Here is a 19,179-nt window from a genome sequence, read left to right as displayed (position 1 = left end):
TGGAATTGAATCAATTATTTATTTTTTAAAAGAAAACACCAAAGTAGAAAACAATTGATTATTTAAATCATTGCCTCCCTATTACCCTTTGCCCCCTTCATATATTTTAAAAAAGGTATGTGATGATAATAGGAAACACAGAACTCAGCAGGAATGAACTACAATAAAGTGCATTTTTTTTAAAAGGAAAGATTAGTTTGGATAAGACAAGATGAAGCACTTATTTTAACAGACAAAATAGTAGCTCCCACAGAAATAGAGAATATTTTGATTTGTGGTTTTGCAGAATTGCAGCAAAGGCTTTATCTTTACAAAAGGAAAAGGTCCATTTGCATAAGCAATGGCTTAATGTTTCAGCTATATTCCCTTTGGGGATGCAAAAGTTCTCAAGTTCTCCCTCCAGAGACTACAAAAGTCTAAGAACAGTCAGTTTTCTCATCAACTCAAAGAAAGTTCAATTACCCTTGACTATGGTAGCCAAAACAAGAAGATGCACAGACTAACTTGAAATGTCTTGATTTTGAAAATTAACTGATAGGAGTAAAAAAAAATAATCAAAGGAAACCCATGAATGGAAAATTCCTTTGCTGGCTTCCTGTTCTCCTTGTAATGCTAACTAAGGTGGGATTGGTTTCCAGCTGCCAAAAGAAATAACATTTCTTATTCTTTGAGGGGAGGAGGGAGTGGAAAAAGAGATGTAGGCCTTTTTTGCCTCCTGATTACCTTTTCCTCCTTCAAGTTTGAAAGAAAAAGAAAGGAAGGACTAGAAAGAACATAAGGGTTTCTGTACATGAAGACTACTATACAGGAAAAAAACAGGTTTTTTTTTTTCTGAAATATCCAGCTGTGATAAGATAATTAGGGCTTTGTATGACTTAATTATTCACATAATTTGCCTTAGTCCTCTACTTTTACTTGAGTTAGACCCAGTTGTGTAAAACAAGAGAGAGACTGAGAGAGACAGAGACAGAAAGAGAGAGAGAAGAGTGACCTCTTTTTAAATTAGATCATTCCAGCTTCTGATGATTCTGTAACTCATCTTGCGATAGTATCCTGGGTTCCTTCCCAAGATGAAGTTGATTAGATGTCAATAACAAGCAGTACAACCTTGCCGCATATGTGGACAGTAGTGTTGCCCATGTATAGGTTTGGTGAGGTGCTGAGAAAGCCCCTCTGACTTCATTTTTCATAGAATCATAGACTGTATATAAGCTTCAAGGGGCTAGAGATATCTAATTCAATGATCTCTTTTTATAGGTGGTTAAATGGAAACCCAGAAAGTTTAGATGATTTGTTCCATATACATTTAGATCATTAGGGACAGAAAGCCAGTACTAGATAGCTAGCCTCTTTCCTAATCTAGTTCTTTTCACTTCACAAAGCCAATATTGGGCTGGGGCTATCAAAAAAGACTTCACAATAAATCACAATTGATGACTAGATAGTCATTGACGCCTGGAATTCTACTCCTACATAGTCATAAGGTTATAGGTTCCCAGAAGTTTGAAGTGTAAGGGTTTTCTAGGGTCATCTGGCCTAATCCTCTCCTTCCTCATTACAAGTGATGCGGGAATGGCAATAGGTTTTACTGGGACTCTAATCGATGACCAGAGTCCCTGAGTCTGGAAGGAATTCAGTAGGCCCAAGCAAACTTGGCATTAGGATTGTAAAGGTTGATTGTTACACAGTGGGCAGGGGTTCTTAGGGAACCTGCAAGTTTATTGTTATGCTGTACAGCGGGCAAGAGTTCTTAAGGAACTTGCAAACCTAAAGAAGTCACAGGTAGAGTTTTAAGGAGTCAAGACAGTAAATCAGATGTCAATTATGCTAAGTAGGTGAGTAAGGGTGGGATTAGGAAGGAGTTAAGGAGCAGTCAGTGCTTAAAGGAACATGCACTTTTAATGTCAACTGCGCAGGTGTATTGCCATAATTCACTGGGAAATACCTGGGGGGGGGGGTCTATCTGGAGGTGTGGTTTTAGGCTTGAAACGTCACTAAGTCAGCTAGCAGTCAAGACTGACTGGGAAGTGCCTAGTCTGCCACCCATCAGTGTCATGTTTGACAAGATGGATGTTGGGAACCAAGGTTAATGGAGACTCAGTATGTGTATAATTGGCTTAGGAGTTAACCTATAGATAGTTCATTGAAGGATTCATAGATGCAGCTGGCCACTATACTAGGGGGAAATAACATTTGCCTAAGCTAAAATGTTTATAGATGGTTTAGTGAAGGATTCATAGGTGTACCTTGTTATTGTTCCAAGCAGAAATAAACAGTTCATGAGTTGTTGCTGGGCAGAGTGCTGGCATGGGGAAGGGGCAGAGTTAATGCTCTGAGGCTGGGGGGGGAGGGGGGGAGGTGATCTTACAGACTGATTTTACAAATTGATTTTACAAACTGATGTTACAAACTGATATTACAGACATAGATCCCAAACACCCCACAACAAGGACTGGGGAACAAAAAGAAAGATGACTTTTCTAAGGTTACAGCAAGAGTAAGGAGAGTAAGCATTTGGAGAATCTAACCCAAGTCCTAAGGATTCAGATCCAGTACTATTTCTATTTACATGAAAAAAGCATTGTAATTAACTCAAGAAGCATCCACTACAATAGAATGTCTTCTTCCTGAAGAACAGGACTATCTTTTCTTCTTCTTTTAATCCCTAGCACCTAGCACACAGCACCTTGCTCTAGTATTCATCTAGTAAATGTTAACTGAATTGTACAGCAGGTACCCCTGGGAAGTATAAGACTGTAAGGTGTTTACAAATAAGCTGACCTTTAAATATTTGATTCTTTCTTGTTTGACAGAAAAGTAATAGAACCTAGGTACAGGGGACAAAGAACCCACAATAGATGTCTCTTAAAAGAGAACAGTATGATAAGAGAACCTAGATATTTCCCAGAGAAGGCAAATTTCAAGGAAGCAGTACCTCTGAGAAGCATGAGAGTTCTGGGCCCTTACAAAATAAGTTCTCATTTAACTTAATAAGGGAAAGGGTTTTGAAATTGATGTGAGAGTTCAGTTACAAACTTGACTTAATTCAATGGATAGTATCATTATGGGTAGTGCAACAAAGTGGGGGAGGGGGTACATATGGTCAAGAAGCCCCAAACAAAGGGCAGGACATGAAGCAGAATATAAATGTTTTGACTTACTAGATAGTTCTATGCATGTGAAGTCAGTGGTTTTAGGTATATAGTCTAACTTCATAGTTCATAAAAGAGAGTAAGCTCCTGAAGGACCAGAGATTCTGACCCTTTCATTATATAAAGGAGCAAAGTGAACACAAGAAATATTTAATCAACTTGCCTAAACTCTTTCGGAACTTTCAGAAACAACCTTTTGGAAGCAGAGACCAGATGGTAAAAGTCAACATTTAAGTATTAAAACTTTTTGATTTATAGCCATAAATTCTTCCATTGTCTTGTCATCTGAATTATCCTTGAAATAAGACTGTGATTTCACTTTGATGAACTTTCTCCACCTCGCCTTGCTGAGTGGAATGTAACCAGTTCTCCATGATTCATAGTAATGGCATGGATCAGAGGCATGGACAATGCAAAATGGGGAGCAATCATGACATAATTTGTATTTGGCTTTTGAATATGTTTTTGTACTTACATTTGCATATAGGTGTGTCTCATGTTCTGGGAATTTACTTCAAACAAAAGATTGAAACCATGCCTTGAAGACCTAATCCAGTTTCCCCACCCTGTCTCGCTGCCCAGCTGCTCTCTGCAGTCTTGCTTCATACTGCATGATAGATAACTGCATCTTGGTTTAATACCCAACACACAGTTAGGCATAACTACCTACTCTAGAACCGTTTCCCGAGTACAGAGGAGCCTAGGGAAAGGATAATGGACTCCAGGTGCTAGTTTGAAGCCTAGTTCTACCATTTACTAGTTATATTACTATGAATACTCTGTAATTATTCCGTAAGTATCAATTTTCCTCTTTGTGCAACAGATTTAAAAATGTCCTACATATATTTCAGGATTGTTTCAAAAATCACACAAAATAATGAGCAGACTATTTTGTAAACAAAGAGTTTTATAAGTTCAAGTTATTATTATTATTATTTAAGATAACGTGTTATAATGGGAAGATCAGTGAGTCAGAAGTTCCAGCATAAATTCCATCTCTGACATTTTCTACTGGGTTGATCTTGGGAAAGTCATCTAACTTTTCTAATATTCAGCTTTCTCACCTGTGAAATGAGGGGGTTAGATTAGATTACATTTAAATCAAATTCCATCTCTGTATCCTATGGTGAGGAAGAGGAGGAAGAGGAAAAGAAGGAAATGGAGGAAGAAATGGAGAATGGTGATGGTGAGCAGCAGTGGTGTTGATTTTTGATAGTGTCTGGTCCTGAGTCATGAAAACATTTATTAATTATGTGTCCATGGACAAGTCATTTAAAATCTCAGTCCCTTGGCACAGACTTTAAGTTTGCTGCCAAGTTGCCTATTTGCATAGGTGGAAGGAGTTTTTATATCAGTTATTACCTATACTGATGAAATAATGTCCCAGGAGGAGGAAAAGGAAGAAGATGTTTCAGAATTCCTACATGTTTCCTGAAAGACAGAAAATTTAACAGAGATAATACAGCTATAAATGTAGTCAGTGGTAATCAGGACAGGATATGATAGATTAGAGTCAGGGATTGAACATGTGATTTCATTTATGTGGGGAATTTTTCATGAATAAATTCCCTCTACCAATGAAGGTCAGCACCTTCTCTGCACTGCGTACTTGGAAAGAGTTTTCTAGGGCACTGAGAAGTCAGGTGAATTGTGCAAGTTACTTTGACTAGATCTCTCTTTCGCATTTAATTTATTTAATTATATTATAGATTAGGCACACACATATGTATATAAACATGTGTTTCTACATGTATATATGTGTGTACATATACACATATATGTATGTCTCTGTGTATATATTTGTATATTTATGTGTGTATGTTTGTGTAATTCTATCTTCCCCTAATCAGATTGTCCACTCCTATTTAAAGACTTGATAATAATTTACTGTCCATGTATAGCAGTTGTACTCTGACCACTAACTAAAAGAGTTCCATGATCTCTGACCCAGTCATATTCTAAAGAATAGGAAAGACAGAAAGTAATGAGAACGAGGCAGCTATCATCGATCTTGAATTTTAGTCATTACTGCTAAGCCCTTTGGCATATGCTGTACCTAAAACCATACAGAATACTTTAAGTAACTGACAACACAATGCTGCTGAATAAAGGTGGTGCATTCTCTCTTTTCTTTCATCTCATTCTGCACTGGTTCCATTGTTACCAGGTCCACTTCCAACATTAGAATAGTATGTATTGGGTTGAATGGGGTTCTGCTCATTTCACTTTGTATCAGTTTATATGCATCTTTTCAGGTTTTTCTAAATTCTGCCTATTCATAATTTTTTATTGCAAAATAGTATTCCATTACATTCACATACCACAACTTGTTCAGCCTTCCCCAATTGATGGACATCCCCTCAATTTTCAATATTTTGCTTCCATGAAGAGGGATGCCTTTTTTTTTTTTTACACATGTAAGTCTTCCCACACCCCACCTCCCTTTTAAAATCTCTTTGGGACATAGACCTAGAAGTGGTATTACTGTGTCAAATAATATGCAGTTCAGTTGCCTTTGGAGCATAATTCCAAATTGTTCTACATAATGAAGAGATCAGTTCATAGGTCCATCAACAGTATATCAGGGTCCCAATTTTCACACATCCTCTCCAACATTTATTATTTTCCTTTATTGTCATACTAGCCAATCTGATAGGTTGTGACATAGTACCTCAGTTATTTTATGTACGTTTCTCTCATCAAAAGGTATTTAGAGCACTTCTTCACATGCCTATAGATAGTTTTGATTTCCTCTTCTGAAAACTACCTGTTCATATCCTTTGACCATTTATTAATTGGAGAATGGCTTGTATTCTTATAAATTTGAATCAGGTCTCTATATATTTGAGAAATGAAGCCTTTATCAGAAACACTTCTTGTAAAGCTATTTGCTAGCTTTCTGCTTTTCTTCTAAACTTGGTTGCATTGGTTTTGTTTGTGCAAAAGCTTTTTAATTTAATATAATCCAAATTAGGTATTTTACATTTTGTAATGCTCTCTATCTCTTGTTTTATCATGAGTATGTAGTTCACTTAATTTTCTTTTAAGAATATGGATGCTATACCTCTTGGTGCACATGTTTAATATTGATATAATTAATTATGTATGGTACCATTTAGCAAGATGTAGTTCCTTCCTTATCTCTTTTAATTAAATCTATTTTTGTTTTTTCTTTGTCTGAGATCAGGATTGCTTCCCCTGTTTTTTTTTTATTTCATCTGAAACTCCAGCACTTTACCTTTACTTTACATGTGTCTCTCAGCTTCAAATGTGTTTCCTGTAAATAACATATTGTAGGATTCTTGTTTTTGATCCACTCTCCTATCTACTTCTGTTTTATATGAGAGTTTATCCTATTCACATTTGCAATTATGATTACTGTGTCTTCCCCTCCATACAATTTTTCTGTTTTTCCTCTGTCTCCTTTTACCCTCTTTCCCTCCCTAAAAGTGTTTTGCTTTTGTTACCAAATCACAGTCTTTCCTCTCTTCTCTGTCCCCTTCTGCATAGCCCGTATGCCTTTATATAATCTCTTTCTTTCTTACTTTCCTGTCAGATAAGATAGATTTCTATATTCAATGTGTTGTGTATATTATTCCCTCTTTAAGCTAATACTGATGAGAGTAAGGTTCAAGTGATGCCCATCATCCTCCATCCCCTCCACTGTATAAGTTTTTCATAACTCTTCTTGTGAAATAATTTACCCCATTCTACCTTTCCCATCTTTTTATAGCCAGTGTACTCCTCTTTCTCATCCCTTAATTATTTTTTTTGTTATTCCCTCAAATTCACCTTATACCTGTCCCTTCTGTCTGTGTATATTCCTTCTGCTTGTAATATTAGAGGTACAGTTTTTGAGAATTTCAAGTATCATCTTCCAATGTAGGGATGTAAACAGCTCAACTGCATTAAATCCCCTATGTTTTCTCTTCCCTTTTTACCTGTTTAGGTTTCTCTGGGGTCTTGATATTGGAGATGAACTTTTTTTTTTTCTCAGTTCTGGTCTCCTTAAGAAAGCTTGAAATTCTTCTATTTCATCGAATGACCATTTTTTCCCCTTGGGATATCATGCTTAATTTTCCTGGAAAGGAAATTTTTGGTTGTTATTATAGTTCCTTTGTCTTCCAGAATATTATGTTCCATACTCTCCAATCCTTTAATGTTGAAACTTCCAAGTCCAATGTAATTCTGATCGTGGCTCCCCAAAATTAGATTTTTTTAAACCATTTCCAGTATTTTGTCCTTGGCCTGATAGTTCAGTAATTTGGCTATAATATTGCTAGGAGTTTTTATTTTGTGATCTCTTTCCTGAGGTGATCGGTAGATTCTTTCAATGTTTATTTTGTCCTCTGTTTCCAGGATATGGGAGAGAGGGGTTTCCTTGATAATTTCTTGAAAGATGCTGTCCAGGTCCTCCTTTTGACTATGGCTTGAAGGTAGTCTAATGATTCTGATATAGTCTGTCCTGGATCTATTTTCCAGGTCAATCCCTCCGCTACCCCCCCCCCCCCCACGGTCTATTTTACATTTACTTCTATTTTTTCATTAATTTGAATTTCTTTGATTTATTATTGATTTCTCATAGTGTCTTTAACTTCCATTTGCCCGAGTCGAACTTTTAAGGAATTATTTTCCTCAACTATGGTTTTACTTTCTTTTCTATTTGGCCAATTGTACTCTTTTTAAATTTTAAACTTATTTATTTTTAATTTTCAACATTTATTTCCACAAGATTTTGAGTTACAATATTTTCTCCCCATCTTTCCCCTACCCCCACACCAAAATAGCAGACCCACTGAATAACCCTTCTGCTGATCCATTCTCTCCTATATCCTCCCCCATTACCCCCTAACTTTCTAGCAGAGCAAGATGGACTGCTATACCCTAGTGCTTGTATATGTTATTTCCCAGTTGCAGGTAAAAAACAATTTTTTTTAAATTTTATTTTTAAAACTTTGAGTTCCAGATTTTTTCCCTTCCTCCCTTCTCACCTTCCCCCACTGGGAAGACAAGCAATTCAATATATGTTGTACATGTGCAGTTTCCCAAATAATTTCCATAGTTGTCATACTGTGAAAGACCAACTATATTTCCCTCCATCCTATCCTGCCCCCTCACTTATTCCATTTTCTCCTTCGACCCTAGTGATTTTAAAAATGTTTACTTCTAACTACCCTCTCCCCCAAACTGCCCTCACTTCTATTATCCCCCCTCCTGTCCCCTACTCCCCATATTTTCCTGTAGGGTAAGATAGCCAATTAAGTGTGTATGTTATTCCCTCCCTAAGCCAAATTCAATGAGAATAAGGTTGTTCCATTCCCTTTCACCTTCCTTTTCTTCCTTTCCATTGTAACAGTTTGATCTTACCTCTTTTATATGAGATAATTTACCCTATCTTCTACTTTCTCCTTCTCCCAATAAATTTCTCTCTCACTTAATTTTATTTTTTTAGATATCATCCCTTCATATTAAACTCATACTGTGCCCTCTTTCTATGTATACATATGTATGCCCACAGTCACATGTATATTCATATATCCCCCTATAGATACATATATATATATGTATGTATGAGTTACAATTATCATTTTTCCATGTAGGAATGTGAATCATTTAACTGTAATAAGTTCCTTATGATTTTTTTTCCTGTTTACCTTCTCATGCTTCTCTTGCTTCTTGTATTTGAAAGTCAAATTTTCTGTTCAGCTCAATTTTCAAGCTTTTTTTGATGAAAAAATAAAAAAAAGCTTGAAAATCCTCTATTCCATTGAATGACTATAGTTTTCCCTGTAGCATTATATTCCATTTTGCTGGGTAGATAATTCCTGGTTTTATTACTATCTCCTAGCCCTTCAATCCAATAATGCAGAAGCTGCTAAATCGTGTGTTATCCTGATTGTGTCTCCACAATACTCAAATTGTTTCTTCCTGACTGCTTGAAGTATTTTCTCTGGACCTGGGAACTCTGGAATTTGGCTATAATATTTGTAGTTTTCTTTTTGGGATCTTTTTCAAGAGGTGATTGCCCTCTGGTTCTAGAATATCAGGGCAATTTTTCTTGATGATTTCTTGAAAGATGGTGTCTAAGCTCTTTCTTTGATCATGTCTTTCAGGTAGACCAATAATTATTAAATTATCTCTCCTGGATCTATTTTCCAGGTCAGTGGTTTTTCCAATGAGATATTTTACATTGCTTTCTATTTTTTTCATTTGTTTGGATCTGTTTTATAGTATTTTGATTTCTCATAAAGTCATTAGCTTCTAATTGCTCCAATCTTATTTTGAAGGTTTTATTCTCTTCAGTGAGTTATTCAAATTCCTTTTCCATCTGGAAAATTTGGCTTTTTAAGGCATCCTTCTCCTCACTGGCTTTTTGAGCCTCTTTTGCCATTTGAATTAGTCTATTTTTTGAAGTGTTGTTTTCTTCAGTATATGTTTGGGACTCCTCTAGCAGGCTGTTGACTTGCTTTTCATGATTTTCACAGCTGCTGTGCCTCTGCTGCTTCTCATCCTGGGGTCAGGGGCCAGACAGCACTCTAGGTCCCCCTGTTCTCACAGAGTTCCATACTGACCTTTTATTTTCTTTTTGGCATTTATGGGTTGATAATTCTGGAAACTGCCACAGCTGCTTGTGATTCTCTCTCCTGGATTCTGCTCTGGGCCACTGCTAGTTTGGGCCACCATGGGATAAAACCACAGGGCTCATGCACCCAGCCTGGTGCAATAAACCCTTTATGTTGATAGACCATTCCTGTCAGCCTGCTGGGCTTCTTTCAGTGGGAACTTTGTTTCTTTGTCTCTTTGTGGGTCCTGTAGCTCTAAAGTTTGCTTAGAGTAATTTTTTTTACATGTATTGGAAGTGATTGGAAGGGAGTCTACACCAAGTTTGTGCTTCTACTCTGCCATCTTGGCTCCACTCCCCCCCCCCCCCCCCCCCCCCCCCCCCATCTCCTTTTCTATTTGGACAATTCTACTTTTTTAAGCAGTTGTTTTCTTTTTTTCTAAGCTGTTGAGTCTTTTTTCCATAATTCTCTTACATCACTCTCATTTCTTTCCCCAAGTTTTCTTTTACCTATCTTATATGATTTTTAAGCTCCATTTTGAGATCTTTTGTGAGACCTTTCTGGGCTTGAGACCACTTACCGTTTTTCTTTGGGATTTTGCCCATAGGTGTTTTGACATTGTTGTCTTCTTCTGAGTTTATGTCTTGATCTTCCCTGTCACCAAATAACTTTCTATGGTCAGATTAGATTTTTATTCTTTTTAGCTTACCTTTTTTTTTTACCTTTTTCCTTTCTTTTAAATTTAAACTCTGTTCCTAAGGCAGAAGGAGCACTGTGTCCAGCTTCTCATACCAGGGACTTCAGACCCTGGTTGTTTACCTGGTGCTGCACCAATGTTATCCTGAGGTCCACAGGGGACTCTAGTGACTGGCACTGCACTGGGTGGGGCGTTATAGGTGGTGACTGTTGCAGATAGAAGTTGTAGGGATCTGGCAGCTCACCTGGTGCTGAGCTGGGTCCTTAGTGCTGGTGTCTAGCATGTGCTGAGGCTGGTGGAGTGTTTCTGTGTTTCCCTGGGGCCACATTGAAGCACATGAAGGCCTGGTGCTGTAGGTTGCTTATTTGCCCAGGGCTATGTGGTAACATATGTGGGGACGTCACTGGCAGCTGCCTGTTTGCTTAAGCTTTTGTACATTTGATGTCTGCCCGTTTGCTTGAGGTTGTCTTGATGCATGTGGAGGTCTGGTCCCTGGAGGATGCCTGTTTGCCCAGGAATTCACTGAAGCACATGGTAGTTCTTGAGGCTTGAGTCTCCTCATTCTTCTCTTGGTCCTCTTAGCTATGCTGAGGCACATGGAAGATTCTGGTGTTCCTGTTTGCCTGTTCCACAGCATTGGGGCTCAGGGTCTCCCATTGGTTTGCTGAGGTGGAGCTTGCTGCTGGCTTGCTGGGATACTTCCTGTCCTTGGATTGCACTCCCTTTTAACCCAAGGGAGGCAGACCTTTCTTGCTGATCCTTCGAGTTTCTTGGGCTAAAAGATTTTTTTACCCCATCTTTTCGTTGGTTTTACTGCTCCAGGATTCATCTGAGGGTGCTACTTTATAGCTTTTTGGAGATGAATAAGAGAGAATTATGGTGATTTACTGCTTACTCTGCCATCTTGGTTCCTGAAAGTCCAAGAAAAACCCAATAAATTCTTTCCATGATATAAGTATGGTCTTGATTTATAGACAAAGGAGATTCAAAATAAAGAAAGAATATTCCAGACTGATATACCTAGTGAACATTGACACAAAAAAATTAGCAGAAAGACTAGAGATTATAGAGATTATACCATGAAATAAAGTTGTGTTTATAGCAGGAATACAGATTTGTTTTAATATTAAGAAAATTATCAACATAATGGGTAACAAAATAACAAAGACAACCAAAGTATAGCATTATAGAAATAAATTAAGAATTGACACAATGCAACACACCTATTCCAACTCAAACCACTGAACAGTAAACTAAGGGGTAAAGCAAGGAGGATAATAAACACTACTCTTTGAAGTAGTGCTAGATATGCTATAGAAATAAATATTTCTGACAGCTATAGAAATAAATAAGCAATAAAATTATCAGGCATAATAATAACAAAAGGAATAAAGGAAATAATCATGGTCAAGAAAGAAAAAAATAGCATTTTTGCAGATAATATATAATGATTTACTTAGAGAACACTAGAATCAGCCTAAAATTAGTTGAAACAATGACTTCAACAAAGTTGCAAATATGAAATGAAACTACATAAATCATCAGGATTTCTCTTTATTGCATATAAAAGTTAGCAGGAAGTGGTGAAAGGAAAAATTCCATTTTAAAAAGAGTACAGAATGTCTAAAATACCTACGAGTCTACCAGCCAGGACACATAAAGGTAATATCTGAATGTAACAACAAACACACTTTGAGTTAACACAGAACTGAATTATTGGAGAAATATTAGTTGCTCATGAATAGATCCAGAGAGGGAAGGACATATATATTTATTAAGTGCCTCCTATATAGCTAGGCACTCTGCTAAGGACTTTATGAATATATTGTCATTTAATCTTATTTGAAAGGTGGAGCCAATAAAACATAACAATTTTATTGATGTTAATTCATTTGCCCTTTGCTATAATAAATAAGTTACCAAAGGGGTACTTTATAGAGTTAAAAGAAAATCACAAATTTCACTTGGAGGAAAAAAAAAAAGATGGAATCTCAAGGGAAACAAAGAGGAAAAATAAAACTAGAAAGGAATTCTAGTAGAAGCAGATATCAAACTACACTCTGAAGCAGTTGTCATCAAAACAATTTGGTATTTGCCTAAAAAATGTAGAGGTCAATTAACTAATCCCTATGATATATTGCTATAACCTTTCTGCTAATAATTTATTCAAAATTTTTGTAACTTGGGTATATAATATACTAAAGCAGATAGAGTAGCTTCATATTTTTTAAAGAAATAACACCAAAAAAATCCCTCCAGTTATTGGGGTAAGGTCTCATCTGACAAAATCTACTATGAAACCTGTATAGCAATCTGGTAGAAATTATGTTTAGATCAATATATCACACCATATTCTAAGAGAAACTCTAAATGGATAGATGACTTAGACATAAAAGACAATATCAGAAGCAAATTGGAGAAGGAAAGAGGAAATTTCATGTTAGATCTATGGCAAGGAGAGAGAGTTTATGTTCAAAGAAAGGATAGAAAGGATCATAGGAAACAAAATGGGAAATTTTGATTAATGTAAAATTAAAATAGTTTAATATGAACAAAATCAACGCAGTTAAATTAGAAAGGAAACAGGTAACTGGGGGAAACATTTTCTGGAAGTTTCTTTGATAAAGGTTTCACTTACAAGATATATAGGGGACTAATTTAAATTTGTAAAAATCCGTGCCATTGTCCACTTGTTAGTCATAGGATATGAACAGGCAGTTTTCAGAGTAAGAAATTCAAATTCAATTAATAGCCATATGCAAAAAAGGGGTTCTATATTATCAATGATTAGAGAAATGTAAGCTAAAACAACTCTGAAATCTTACCTCTTAACAATCAGGTTGACAAAGATGAGAAAAAACTACAATCTTTAAGGAAAATGGGCTCATTAGTGCATTGTTGGTAGAACTCTTGTCATTCTGAAATTCAATTTACATGTATGCCCAAAGTCACTAATATATAGGTACCATTTGACTCAGCAGTACCACAATTATACCTGTATCACAAAAGATAAAACTTTTGATGCATCTTCTTTTTGTGGTGGAAAAGAATTGGCAAAGTGAAGGAAAGAAAGAAAATAAGCATTTATTAAGCACATACTATGTGCCAAGTACTGTGCTAAGCATTTTACAAATATCTCATTTGATACTCACAAATTGCTGAAATAGGTGTCTTTAGAATCAGAAAATAATAGATTGCAAATTAATTGCAAAATAGCTGAACAAATTATAATATATGAATGTAATGAAATTTAATTCTTTTGTGCTCTAGGAAATAATGGAAGAGAAAAATTTCAGAGAAACCTAAGAAGAATTCTATAAACTGATACAGATAAGAGTGAGCCAATGAGAAAAACAGTATGCAGTAATAACATTGTTAAGACATGTAATTCTTAAAATGTAATATAAAATATAAATTCCTAAAGAATTAAAAATTTGATCTATGTGATAAGCAAACAAAATTCCAAAAACTGATGAAAACGTATTCAACATTTCCAAAGAGAGATGATGAACTAAGGGTGCATGTCCTTTTGGACATGGTCAATAGAGGGTAAAGTGTATTTTGCTTTATTAATCATATTTGAATGTTTGTTATATAGATATCATCTTTCTTTTCTCTGTTTCCCAAAGTAGCAGAAGGAAATAGGATGAAGTATTATGTTTAATTTAAAATAAAAACATTTTTTTCTTGTGAACATCCTGATATTTTTTTATTAATTTGTTTGTTTACTTTTAGTTTATAAGATTCAATTACACAATTCCTTGAGTTTCACATTCTGTTTCCCTCCCTCCTGTCCCACCCCAACCCCCCCCCCCCGCCATGGCAGCATACAGTCAAGTATAGGCTCTGTAAATACTTTCACATTAGACATTAGTCAGGTTATAAAGACTGATTGTATCAGATGGAATGAAAAATGGTAAAGAGGAAATAAAACCAAACAGGAAAAGGAAAAAGATCAGGTATTTTGCTTCAATCTGGATACAAAATCGGTTCTTTCTAGTTCTTTCTCTGGACGTAGACATCTCTCTCCATCATGACTCTTTTGGGATTGGCTTATATCACTGCATTGCTGAGAATAGTCCAATCTATCAAAGTTGGTCATCACACATACATTGTGTCTGCAATTGTGTACAAATTTCTCCTGGTTCTACTCTTCTCACTCAGCATCAGGTTGTATAAGCCTCTCCAGGTAAATATGAAGACCGTCTGCTCCTCATTTCTTATAGCACAATAGTATTCCATAATATGCATATACCACAATTTGTTCAGCCATTCCCCAATTGATGGGCACCCCCTTAATTTCCAATTCTTTGTCACCACAAAAAGAGCTGCTATAGATATTTTTGTACATATGGGTCTATCTCCCACTTCTATGATCTCTTTGGGATATAACCCTAAAAGTGGTATTGCTGGGTCAAAGGGTATGAAATTATTTATAACCCTTTGGGCATTATTCTAGATTGCTTGCCAGAAAGTTTGGATCAGTTCACAACTCTACCAGCAATGCATTAATGTTCCAATTTGCCCACATCCTCTCCAGCACTTGTCATTTTCCTGTATTGTCATCTTAGCCAATCTGACTGGTGAGATGTGGTACCTCAGAGTTGTTTTGATTTGCATTTCTCTAATCAATAGTGATTTAGAGCATTTGTTCATGTACTTACAGATATCTTTAAATTTTTTCTCAGAAAACTGACTGTTCATATCCTTTGACCATTTACCAATTGGGGAATGACTTGTATTCTTATAGATTTGACTCAATTCTCTGTATATTTTAGAAATGAGTCCTTTACCAGAGACATAGGTTGTAAAAATTCTTTCCCAATTTCCTCCCTCCCTCTTAATCTTGGTTACATTGGTTTGTTTGTACAGAAGCTTTTCAATTTAAGGTAATCAAAATTATCCATTTTGCATTTTATATCCTCTCTAATTCTTGTTTAGTTATAAAGTCTTTCCTTCTCCACAAATCTGACAGGTAAACTATTCCTTGTTTTCTGAGATTGCTTACAGCATCAACCATTATACCTAGATCATGCACCCATTTAGACTTGATTTTGGTATATGGTGTTAGATAATGGTCTATGCCCAGTTTATGCCCTAGTATATTTCAGTTTTCCCAGCAGTTTCTGTCAGATAGTGAGTTCTTATACCACAAAACCAGGGTCTTTGAATTTATCAAACAATAGATTACTATAGTCATTGACTGCTGAATCTCGTGTGCCTAATATATTCCATTGATCCACTACTCTATTCCTCAGCCAGTACCAAGTAGTTTTGATGACTGCTGCTTTGTAATGGAGATTGAAATCTGGTATAACTAATCTACCTTCCCTAGCATTCCTTGTTCAATTTCTTTTTCTGAGATGGTGTTATTTAAGTAATTTACTTCCTCTTCAGTTAATCTGGGCAACTTGTATTTTTATAAATATTCATCCATTTCCCTAAAATGGTCAAATTTATTTGCATACAATTAGGAAAAATAATTCCTAATTATTCTTCATTGGAGGTAGATTTACCCTTTTCATTTTTGATACTCATAATTTGGTTTTCTTCTTTCTTTTTTCATCATATTGACTAAGGGTCTATCAATTTCATTGTTTTTTCTTATAAAACCAGTTTGTAGCTTTATTTATTAATTCAATAGTTTTCTTAATTTCAATTTTACTAATCTCTCCTTTGGTTTTCAATATTTATAATTTAATATTTAATTGGAGATTTTGAATTTGTTCTTTTTCTATGTTTTTCAATTGCATGCCCACTGCATTGACCTCCCTTTTCTGTAATTTAATCATAAATATGCTCAGGTACATAAAACTTCCCCTAAGAATGACCTTTAATGCATCCCACAAATTTTGGTATATTGTCTCATTGTTATCATTCTCTTGCATGAAATTACTGATTGTTTCTATAATTTCTTGTTTGACTCACTCATTCTTTAGGATTAAATTGTTTAATTTCCAATTAGTTTTTACTCTGTCTTTCCATGGCCCTTTATTGCTTATAATTTTTATTCCATCATGATCTGAGAAGGATGCATTTAATATTTCTGCCTCTGTGCACAGAATTGTGAGGTTTTTATGCCCTAGAATATGGTGGATTTTTGAGTATGTGCCATGAACTGCTGAGAAAAAAGTATATTCCTTTTTATCCTTGTTCAGTTTTCTCCAGAGATCTATCATATCTAGCCTCTCTAAAATTCTATTCACCTCCTTAACTTTTAATTCCCTTAACTTCTCCTCTAGGAATTTGGAAGTTATACCACTTTGTGCATATATGTTAAGTAATGATATTGCTTCATTCTCCATGGTGCCTTTTAGAAGGATATAGTTTCCTTCCTTATCTCTTTTAATTAGATCTAATTTTGCTTTTGCTTTATCTGAGATAAGGATTGTTACCCCTCCTTTTTTTACTTTAGATGAGGCATAATATATTTTACTCCAGCATTTTACCTTTACCCTGTGGGTATCCCTTTGTTTCAAATGTGTTTCTTGTAGACAGCATATTGTAGGATTATGGTTTTTAATACATTCTGCTATCTGCCTCTGTTTTATGGGAGAGTTCATCCCATTCACATTCACAGTTATGATGACTATCTGTCACTTCCCCTCCACCCTATTCCCTCCCCTACTTATGGTTTTGTTTCTTCCTTCTCCTTTCCCCTCCTTGAGGGTTTTCCTTTTGATCACCACCTCCCTCAGTGTTCCCTCCCAGTCAGCCCCCTTCTTTACCTACCCTCTCCCCTTACTACTATTTCCCTCCCCTCCAATTCCCCCCCCCTTTTTATCTCTTCCTTACCCTCCTACTGTTTATAGGACACCATAGATTTTTATACTTATCAGAGTATGTTATTTCCCCTTTGACCCCAAACAAATAAGAGTAAATTTCATATAGTGCTCCTCTCCCTCCCTCCTTTCCCTCTATTTAATGAGTTTTCATGTCTTTTCATGTTAGAATCTTAAACTTAACTGATTATGTTGATCCCTCTTTGAACCAGAACCAGAAAGAATAATGTTCAAATGATGTTCCTCTCCTTCTTTCCTTCCCCTCTGCTATAGTGTGTTTTTATGCCTCTTCAAATGGCACAATTTACCTTTTTCTGTCTCATCCTTTCCTTTTATCTCATTGCAGTCCCTTTGGCCCCCTTTATAAGGTTTTTTTTTTATCATCAGGTTAGTTCATTTACACTGACATCCTCTATTTATGTATAACCCTTTTAAGGGTCATGATAATCATATACATTTCAATATTGACAGTTATCAGCTTCTCATATAGGGATGTGAATATTTTGCTCTTATTGCATCCCAAGTTATGTGCATGTGTGCGTGGGTGTATGTGTGTGCATATGTGTATGTGTGTGTGTTTACCTTGTTTAACTTTTTATATCTTTCTTGAGTCTTGTAATTGGAGATCAAATTTTCCATTGAGCTCTGGGTTTTTCATCAGGAAAATCTGGAAGTCCCTTATCTCGTTAAATGACCATATCCTTGCCTGAAAGGTATGCTCAGTTTTGTTAAGTAGTTAATCCTGGTTTGCAGTCCTAGCTCTTTTGCCCTACAAAATATCAAATTCCAGTCCCTCCGATCTTTTAATATAGGAGCTACTAGTGTGTGATCCTTACTGTAGTTCCACGATATTTTAATTGTTTCTTTTTGGCTCTTTGCAGTATTTTCTCCTTAATCTTGTAATTCTGGAATTTGGCTATTATATTTCTTGGAGTTTTCAATTTGGGATTTCTTTTAGGGGGAGTCCAGTAAATTCCTTCAATAACTATCTTATCTTCTGATTCCAGGACTTCAGGACAGTTTTTTTGTTTGACAATCTCTTGGAGGATGTTGTCCAGGCTGCTTTTTTCATCATGGCTTTCTGGTAGACCAATAATTCTTAAGTCATCTCTCCTGGATCTGTTCTCTAGGTCAGTTGTTTTTCCAGTGAGATATTTTACACTTTCTTCCAATTTTTTAGTCTTCATGTTTTGTTTGATTCACTCTTGGAGCATCATAGAGACCTGAGCTTCAATTTGACTAATTCTATGTTTTAGTGAATTATTCTCTTGGGTTATTTTTTAAAGGTCCTTATTTAGGGAGGTATTTTCTCCAATTACTTCACTAATTTTACTTTTTAAGGATTTTATTTCTTCTGTAAAACTTTTTTCCAGTTTGGTCACTGTAGATTTAAATTTGTCTTCTGCCTCCCTAATAAGGCCTTTCTTGAGCTCCTCCAAGAGTGGTTTTTGAGCTTGAGACCAGTTCATATTTCCTTCTGTGGTCTCAGGTGTGAGCATAGAGCCCATGTTGTCCTCTGTATTTGGTTGTTCTTGCTCACTATAATAAGCTCTAATAGATTTACTTGCCTTCCCCTTCTCCTTCTCAGCTTCCTTCACATTGTAGCTTCCTATTTCCTAATTTCTCAGGCTGGGAGCTAGGTGCCTGGTTTTTGGCTTTGTAAGCTGTAGTCTCTGGGTGTGTAGATTGAGGCCAAGTCAAGAGCCCTCATTGTTTCAGTTAAATTATGCTGATGCTCACAGAGTACTCTGTGGAGGAGGGGTGGTCTGGCCTATTCAGATTTCTGCCTGTATTCTTCAGGGCTACTGCTCAGGAAGGCTTTTGCTGGTAAGGTGAGGTAGGACTCTTTGGGACCCCTCCCCCTCTTCTCTTCAGACTACTTGCTGCTTCAGTTACACCCCTTCTCAATGACTCCCAAGCCTGAGACTATTTCCACTGTCTCAGGATTTCACTCTGGGTGGGACACTTATCTCTGGGTTTTCTAG

This window comes from Petaurus breviceps, unplaced genomic scaffold (genome assembly GCF_028583685.1).
Source record: "Petaurus breviceps papuanus isolate PSGF00001 unplaced genomic scaffold, PetGlider_PUasm1.0 90925, whole genome shotgun sequence".
Classification (NCBI taxonomy): Eukaryota; Metazoa; Chordata; class Mammalia; order Diprotodontia; family Petauridae; genus Petaurus; species Petaurus breviceps.
This window is presented reverse-complemented; position numbering follows the sequence as displayed.